Below are 8,045 nucleotides of genomic sequence, written 5' to 3'. Positions count from 1 at the left end.
TTATGAGAGTGCTCACTTTATTAAAGGTTAACCAAAAGTATGTTTTTAATGCATTTTTATTTTTAGGCAATATACACTAAATTTTAAAAAACAGTTTAAAAGAAAACTGGAATCACTTTTTAATCACTAAAATTTGACCCATTTCAACAGAATGTGGGAGTGCATTCAATATTTTAGTCCAGCTACAAAAAGTGTACTTTAACAATTCTATCTTCTTTCTGATGATTACATTTTAATGTTTTTACTTTAAAACAGAAAACTGTGTGATTTTATTTTGTATAAAATAATGGAATATTTAAACATATGTAATCACTGAATGTGATATCTCACATAGTTGTTATTTTTGTGGTAAGAGGGCATAGTATCCACTCTCTTTAATATGTTTCAAGAATATAATATATACTCATCAACTCTAGTAATCTTGCTGTACAATAATCTCTTGAAATTTATTCCTCCTGCTTTTAATTGTTTAATTTTAATCAACATTTACCCATTATTTTTTCCCATCTACTATCACCATTCTACTCTATTTTTATGATATAAACCTTTTTAGATTCTATCTATATGTATAAATGAAGTCATGTGGTATTTGTCTTCCTGTGTCTGGCTTATTTCACTCCACATAGTCCTACAAGATTATTCATGTTGTTGTAAAAGACAGAATTTTATTTTTAATGGGTGAATAGAATTCCATTGTGTGTGTGTGCATGTGGGTGTGTACATCAAATGGTAATAATGCTATAATGAACAAGAGAGTTCAGATCTCTTCAAGATACTGATTCCTCTTCCTTTGGAAATACAGCTAGTGAAGGGATTGCAGGATTAGATGGTAGTTCTGCTTTTCATTTTTTGAGGAATTTTTATATTGTTTTCTGTGATGGCGGTACTAATTTACATTCCCACCAGCATTGTGTGAGTTCTCCTTGCTTTATACCCTTGCCAACATTTGTTTTCTTCTGTCTTTTTGATAACAGCCATTCTATTTGGGGTGAGGTAATATTTCATTGTGCCTTTAATTTGTGTTTCACTGATAGTTAAACATTTTTGCATAAACCTATTGGCCATTTGTATGTCTCCTTTTGGAAAATATCCATGAAGTTCTTTTACCTGTTAATTTTATTTTTTCAACCTAGAAACCTTTTATTTAAGGTATACAAACTTCATGCATTTCAGATATACAAATTTAGGAGCATAGTGATTCTTCCCATTCAATGAAATATATGTCTTTCTTATACCAAGTTAGAGTTTATTTGTTCTGAAAATTTGTATTATTTACATCTAATGTGATTTAGTATATATTTGAATTTAAACCTTTAATTTACCAATTGCTTTCTATTTGTATACATTTTTTATGTTTCCTTTTTCTTTTTTGCCTTGTTTTGGATTTATAATTTTCTATGATTATGTTTTCCTGGAGTGTTGCTTGGGAGTTTTAAAACTGTTACTAGTGTTGGTATTATTTTAGTTGTTTAGAAGTTACAGCATACATCCCTAACACATTGCTATCAAATTATTATCAAACAACATTGTTGATACTTTTGTCTAAATCTCAGATAGTATAAGCAACCCCCACCCTGACCTCTGCCACTGATATTGTGGATTTTATGCCTTACTTTTATATAAATGAAATATAATTTTCATCTGCCAGTCAGTATTCATTACACTTATCCAAATTAGCATTAATGTTGGTATTGCTCGGCATTCCTTTTGGATTTTTTTTTTGAAGAGAGTGCTGTGAAATTCTATTTTGACAGTGATTTACTTTCAGCAGTTTGGAATTACAATCACACTTTCTTCTGAATTTCAGGAATTAGCTGAAGGCTCATTGTAGCTCTTTGAAAGTTCGTCTTTTCTCCGCTCTGGCTGATTTATTTATTTCTTTGCTCTGTGTATTTGGTTTTCAGTATTTTACATAATGTGTTTACATAACATACACTTTAAGTTTTGTGTATCTTGCTTGACTTCATAGTGATTTTAAATGTTTTGTTCAAAATCTTTTCTCGGTTTTGGCAAGCTGTCAGCCTTGCCTTTGTTGAGTTGATATTGCCGCTGTCCCTTTCTGCCTCAGACACAAACTGACTGCCACACTCTCTGTGCCTTTAGAGTTGTGTACTTCCTCATATTTTGTCCATGTATTTTTTTGCATCCTTTATTCTTAATCTGTTCTTCTGGTCTATCTACCAGTTCACCAATTCTCTTTTCATTCAACTCTATTTCAATATTGTAGCTTTTGCTTTTAAAATTTCCATTAGTTTTAGATTCTCCAGTTTTCTGATGAAAATATGTTTTGTCTGTGGTCTTGTTGAACACAGTAAGTATACTTCTTTTAAAATATAGCCTTTGCTTTTTCAGATAGTGCAAAAAAAAAATGCTCTTTTCAGCCCGGAGCTCATTGTTCAGTATGAGCTTTGATTTATATTAGAAGGAATATTGTGAAAAAAGAAAAAAATATAGAGAGTCTCCAGTACTGGAATTATGGCTTGGATTTCCCTGCGCGCCCCCCACCCCGCCCCACTCCCCTCACTGGGTTTCACTTGTGTTCTGTTTCCTGGAGCTCTCTGTGATGTTTCGTTATGTACCAGTCCCAAACATCATCTTCCACCCTAAAAAGCTGTCAGCTGTGCGGCAGAGCCTCTCTGTATTCTGGAATTCGAAGACTAAATCTTGTGTGAGTGTGTAGGGGGAATGGCCTCTGCCTTTTCTTTAATCTCCTTGGGTGTCTACATTTCCTGTCTAATCCAGCTTTTATCTCCAAGCAGATCTTTTTAAAAGGGTTATAGATCTTTTAGTCTCCTGGAACTCTGGTCAAAAATGCTTATTCTGCCTTAACTTTGGTACTTTTATTTGATGAATAATCAAATATTTCTGTTTTGGTTTTACCTTCTTTTATCTCTTCTTTAATTATTAATACATTTATGTGAATTAAATTCTGTTTAGGAACTTGTCAATTTGGAATTTGAAGTTCATGTGCAAGATGTCTTCTGAAGATATGATCATCTATTGTGCTTGGTACCATCACCTCAAACTTCAGAATATAGCTTGAATGTGTAGTTTGTTGCTGTCTGTTTTATTTCTGTTACTCTGCCCGTTGTATTATGTTCCAGGCTCATCTGGTCCCTAAGTAGTATGGGTGTCATTGTATTTAGAATTCACCTTACCCATCCACCTTAATTATTTTCAAGATTTTTTTTCAAGATTTATTTATTTATTTGAAAGTCAGAGTTACACAGAGAAGGAGAGGGAGAGGGAGAGAGAGACAGAGAAAAAGAGAGAGGTCCTCCATCCACTGGTTTACTCCCCAAATGGCTACAACAGCTGGAGCTGGGCCAGTCCAAAGCCAGGGTCCAGGAGCTTCTTCCAGGTCCCCCATACGGGTTCAGGGGCCCAAGGACTTGGGCCATATTGTACTTCAAGATTTCTTTACTTATTTGAAAGGCAGAGTCACAGAGAGAGTGAGGAGAGAGAGAGAGAGAGAGATCTTCTATCTGCCAATTTACTCCCCAAATAGCCTCAATGGCTAGAGCTGGGACAACCACCAGGAGCCAGGAACCTCCTCCAGGTTTCCCATGCAGATGCAGGAAGCTGATGGGAAATAGGAGATGGGCACAGAAATTTCTCACTCTCATTTTGAGTTGATTCTCTCTTCATACTATGAGCTCTTCCAGTAAACGTTTTTAAAGTATATTGACGTGAACAAACCACTGAAAGAAAAGTTAGTTATCAAAGTTTCCAAGAATAAACATCAGAGAAGTATGAGAAATAAGTTAACATAATTTAATGTTATGAAGAACAAATATTTTAATTTTCATATATTAAACGTATAAAATATTGTCATTATTTTCAAATTTTCTGGTATTTGGGACATGTTAATTGAACCTAATTATAGAGTGAGTGAAGCTGATGATGTTATGTGGGAAACCCTTGTTTAAAAACAGTCTTGAGTTGTGGTAAATGTATAATTTCAAAAATCAATGGGTGTCAATTCCCATAAAGAGTTATGAGGCACTGCAGTTCACTCACACATGGGCTTGATTTTCCGATGGCATATCTCATTTCCAGACAGAAGCCCGCATTGATCTGGAAGTCGTCCGTCAGAATGCCCTTCTCTGTTTCTGTGAACCTATTAGAGCAGAGCTTCTCACATGCGGCAAAAATTCCAAAAATCTTCACAGCATCTTGAGGAATATTAATCTGGAATTTCGGACTGTCTGGAAAGTTGCTGTAGCCCTAATAAATGTTTAAATATTTAACTGTAACGTATTCCATCTGTTTCCCTGAGAGTTGTGTTATCATTTGATAATTATCCAGAAGAACATTTTGAATTTTTGTCACATGTGTTGCAGAATAACTTTTGAGATATTAACTTTTTGTTTGTGCTGTCAGAATTCATCTTTATTCTGAACAGTTGGCTCCTTTTTGGTTTCTATAGCTCAGGAAGTGCTAAGAGGATTGCATAGCTAAGCAGGAACCAGGGCAAGGGCTCCCCATGAGTATCTTAACTTCTGCTCTGCTAGAGCCAAGTAGTTGGAGTTGATCAGATTCCTAAAGGCTGACACTTTAAACAGCTTACAAAGCAGTGGTATATGATCCACAGTGACGAATTAAAGAAAGAAAATTTATTTCCAGTGTCTCAATCTGCATGGCTCCTTTGCAGTGTTAGGATACCTTACAGACACCCCAAATTTTGTTTTTGATATGGACAAAAGTGAAACAGATAATCGGGAAGACTGTCTATCTGTACCCTGCTCCCCCCACTGCCCCCAACTCCCAGGCTATGGAAAATACAGGGAAATGTTTTGCCTTCCAGATACCCCAATTCTAGAATGTCCTGGAGAAAGCAGTGTACCTGTCCTAGAGTCAGTATTACTTTATTTTGAGTGATATTGATTAATTTCTCTGCTTTGTATTTGCTTTTCTTTGGCCCCTTCCCAAGAATTCCCTGGATGTTTAAATATTTTTCCTTCAGAATGATAATGCTATTGATTATTCATTGATGTTCTCAATATCCAGTTAAGTATTTTTTTGGCTTATAGGGCTTTCTTTTTCAGAGTTTTACCTAGAAATATCTTTATTGAGACTTTTGCAGTAGAGCTGTTTTTTACTTGACGTGTTTATTTCACTAATTTAATTTAATTCGATCTCAAGTTTTTGGTGGGCATTATATAATTCTATGAATTATGTTTATAAGTTAATAGGTACATAAAAATATGCACAGATGTTTTGTGTCAACTACCCCAAAATAATACCCCCTACCATGAAATATCTAAGTTCCTGTTCAAATGAAGAGAGGAAGAAAATCACTTATTTGAAATGTAAATTGTCTGAGTCATTGACAGGCTTTCTTGAATGAAATCTTGAAATAAAAATGGGAAACAATTATTGGGAGGAATCCACATTCCCTGTCTAAAAGTACTAGGTGGGTGATAACTGGACTGGCTTGTTGGGGTCTTAAGCCTGCCTGAGGCTGGCCCCTGACCAGCAGGGGAGAGCACAGGCCCTCCCCAACAAGGCGAACCGGAGAGGTAAGGTCGACGGGTGATGAACACACCACAAGCACCGGTGAGTTCTGTTGAAGCAGGAACTACTTTATTGAGGAAGTGTACAGGCTTATAAAGCTTACGAAAGACATGTGCAGTAGGGGAGCCAATCAGCGAAAAGATCATGCAGGCGTGGGTGGACCATGCACAAGGGCATCTTGAACAAGGTATAGGGATCACACACTGTCCACGTGTCTGGAACTAAAACGGACCTATCCCTGCCAGTGGTCTGATCTCCTGTAGCTTAACCGCAGCAGACGCAGACACGCCCCTCGAACATCCACCAGGCGCTATATGGTAATGGAGATTTTAGGCAATGCCCAACACTGGCTATTGTCTTTGAAGGACTGTGCAGAAAGAAGTACAGTGAGGCTTGGCTTTGCCTTGCTCATCACAGAAGCCAGCCAAGGTTGTCCCCAGCTATCTCTGAACACTTTGAAGAGCTACTGTCGGGAGGCCAGGATTGGAACAGGCCATTGAAAACAATAGAAAGCAATATGGTTAAGTAAGAAAACCTTGGGATTCTTCAAAAGATGAAAGAATTATCAAATAATCCAAAATCCTACTTTTGGGTGTATTTCTAGAAGAATCAGAAAAAAAAATGTTGAAGACAGTCATTACAGCTGTGTTCACAATAGCCAGGGGTTAGAAGCAACATAAACGTCCATCCACTGATGTATGTAAGAAAAAAATGTGGCGAATCCACAAAACAGAAGAATGCTCAGCCTTAAACGAGTAGGAAATCCTGTCAACACGATTACTGAAGACATGTTACAGAATGAAACCAGCCAGTCACAAAAAAGACAAATGTTGCATACAGATCATGTGCCAGCAGGTAGTGTCTAAAGTAGTCAAACCCTTAAAAATGGAAAGCAGAAAGGTGATGGCCAGGGGCTGGCGGCAGAAATGGGTCACTGCTGTTCGGTGGGTACAGAGTTTCAGTCTTACAAGATGAACAAGCCCTAGAAATGTGTTGCACAGCAATGTGACTATACTTAACACTATTGAACTGTGCACTGACCAATAAGTTGGGTGGTAAATTTGACGTTCTGCGTTTTTCACCAGTTACAAAAAGAAGAAGGTCATTGATCCTATAGCTGATTTCCACCAGAGCAATGTAGGGGCACCTGCTTCCCTCCATTAGAGTGCTGCTATCCCACGGACCCCCACACCTGTTCCTGACCTGCTCTTATTCTATTTGAGTTTCTCTATCCATGGTTCCCAGTTCACCGAGGCACACTCCATGAGTATCCAAATTTTCTTGCAAGCAGTTGGAAGGCAAAGAAGGGACAGATGAAGAAGGAGATGACAGCTTTGTTGGAAAAGGGGGAAAGAGGTATTTTCAAAGCCCTTCTCTGATCTTGGCTCCTCTTTTTTGTTCTTTGTCTTTAAGCAATCCTACTGTAGATTTTTGGGTAGAAACATAGTCTATGAAGTTCTAGAAAATACTGTACAGTCACCTATATTCAAACTGGAACTGACCAGATCCTTAACCTTATACTATACCATATCAAAATGGGATAGAATGACCTTTAAAAATCTTTCAAACTCTAAGATTTTATTATCTGCCCCCAAATCTATTTATCTTTTATTGTTACAAATACAGGCCTTTGTGACATGTTTCCTCAAGGTGTCTCTGATGACATTTTATATTTTTCTAAATGTTATACAATTATCAATTCTATATGAAGTTCATATTAATTTACATACAGGACATTTACCCCCAAATAAGAGTATTTTATAGATTTTGGATATTTTGAGTCACTTGATTTACATGAGGAATTAAACAAAATTTGCTACAAGTTCCCATTTCTGTTTATCTTCTGAGTCTGAAGATGAAAGAGGCCATAGATTGTATATTATAGTTAAATGACTTTTTAAAAAGACTGATAGGGTCTTTATTTTCTTGTCTATATCTCATCTAGGGACAAGCAGATCCTCATTAACACTTTTACTGATTTTCTCCATTTTTTCTATTTTAAAAAATGTTTGTTCATTTTTACCTACATGAAAGGCAAAGTAGAAGAGACATATAGAGAGATAGATCAATCGATCTATAGATCTTCCATTTTCTGTTTTACATCCCAAATGCCCTTAAGAGCCCAGGCTGGGCCAAGATGAAGCCCAGAGTCTAGAATGCCATATGGGTCTCCAACATGGGTGGCAGGGGCCCAAGAACTTGTACCAACATATGCTGCCTCCCAGGATGTATTAACAGGAAGCTGGGTGGGAAACAGAGGTGATGGAATTCAGATTGCTACTCTAATATGGCTTGCAGGCATCCCCAGCTTCAGTTTAACTCACTGTGCCACAGCACTCTCATATTTCATTTTTTGATTTATTTGGGGCCATATTGTAGCAGAGTAGGTAAATGCTGGCATCCCAAATGGGCACTGGTTTGTGTCCTGAATGCTCCACTTTTTTTTTTTTTTTTTTGACAGGCAGAGTGGACAGTGAGAGAGAGACAGAGAGAAAGGTCTTCCTTTTCCGTTGGTTCACCCCTCAGTG

General features: G+C 37.0%; 1 pseudogene; it reads left to right on the top strand.

The window, feature by feature from the left end:
• Positions 1-2,341: 2,341 nt before the first annotated feature.
• On the top strand, positions 2,342-2,432 carry LOC127492219 (small nucleolar RNA SNORA40; annotated as a pseudogene).
• The last annotated feature ends 5,613 nt before the right edge of the window (positions 2,433-8,045 follow it).

This window comes from Oryctolagus cuniculus, chromosome 9, assembly GCF_051225735.1.
Source record: "Oryctolagus cuniculus isolate XC-2025 breed Fujian yellow rabbit chromosome 9, ASM5122573v1, whole genome shotgun sequence".
In the NCBI taxonomy this organism is placed as follows: domain Eukaryota; kingdom Metazoa; phylum Chordata; class Mammalia; order Lagomorpha; family Leporidae; genus Oryctolagus; species Oryctolagus cuniculus.
The sequence above is the reverse complement of the archived record's forward strand: the minus strand, read 5'-3'. Positions and strand labels throughout refer to the sequence as shown.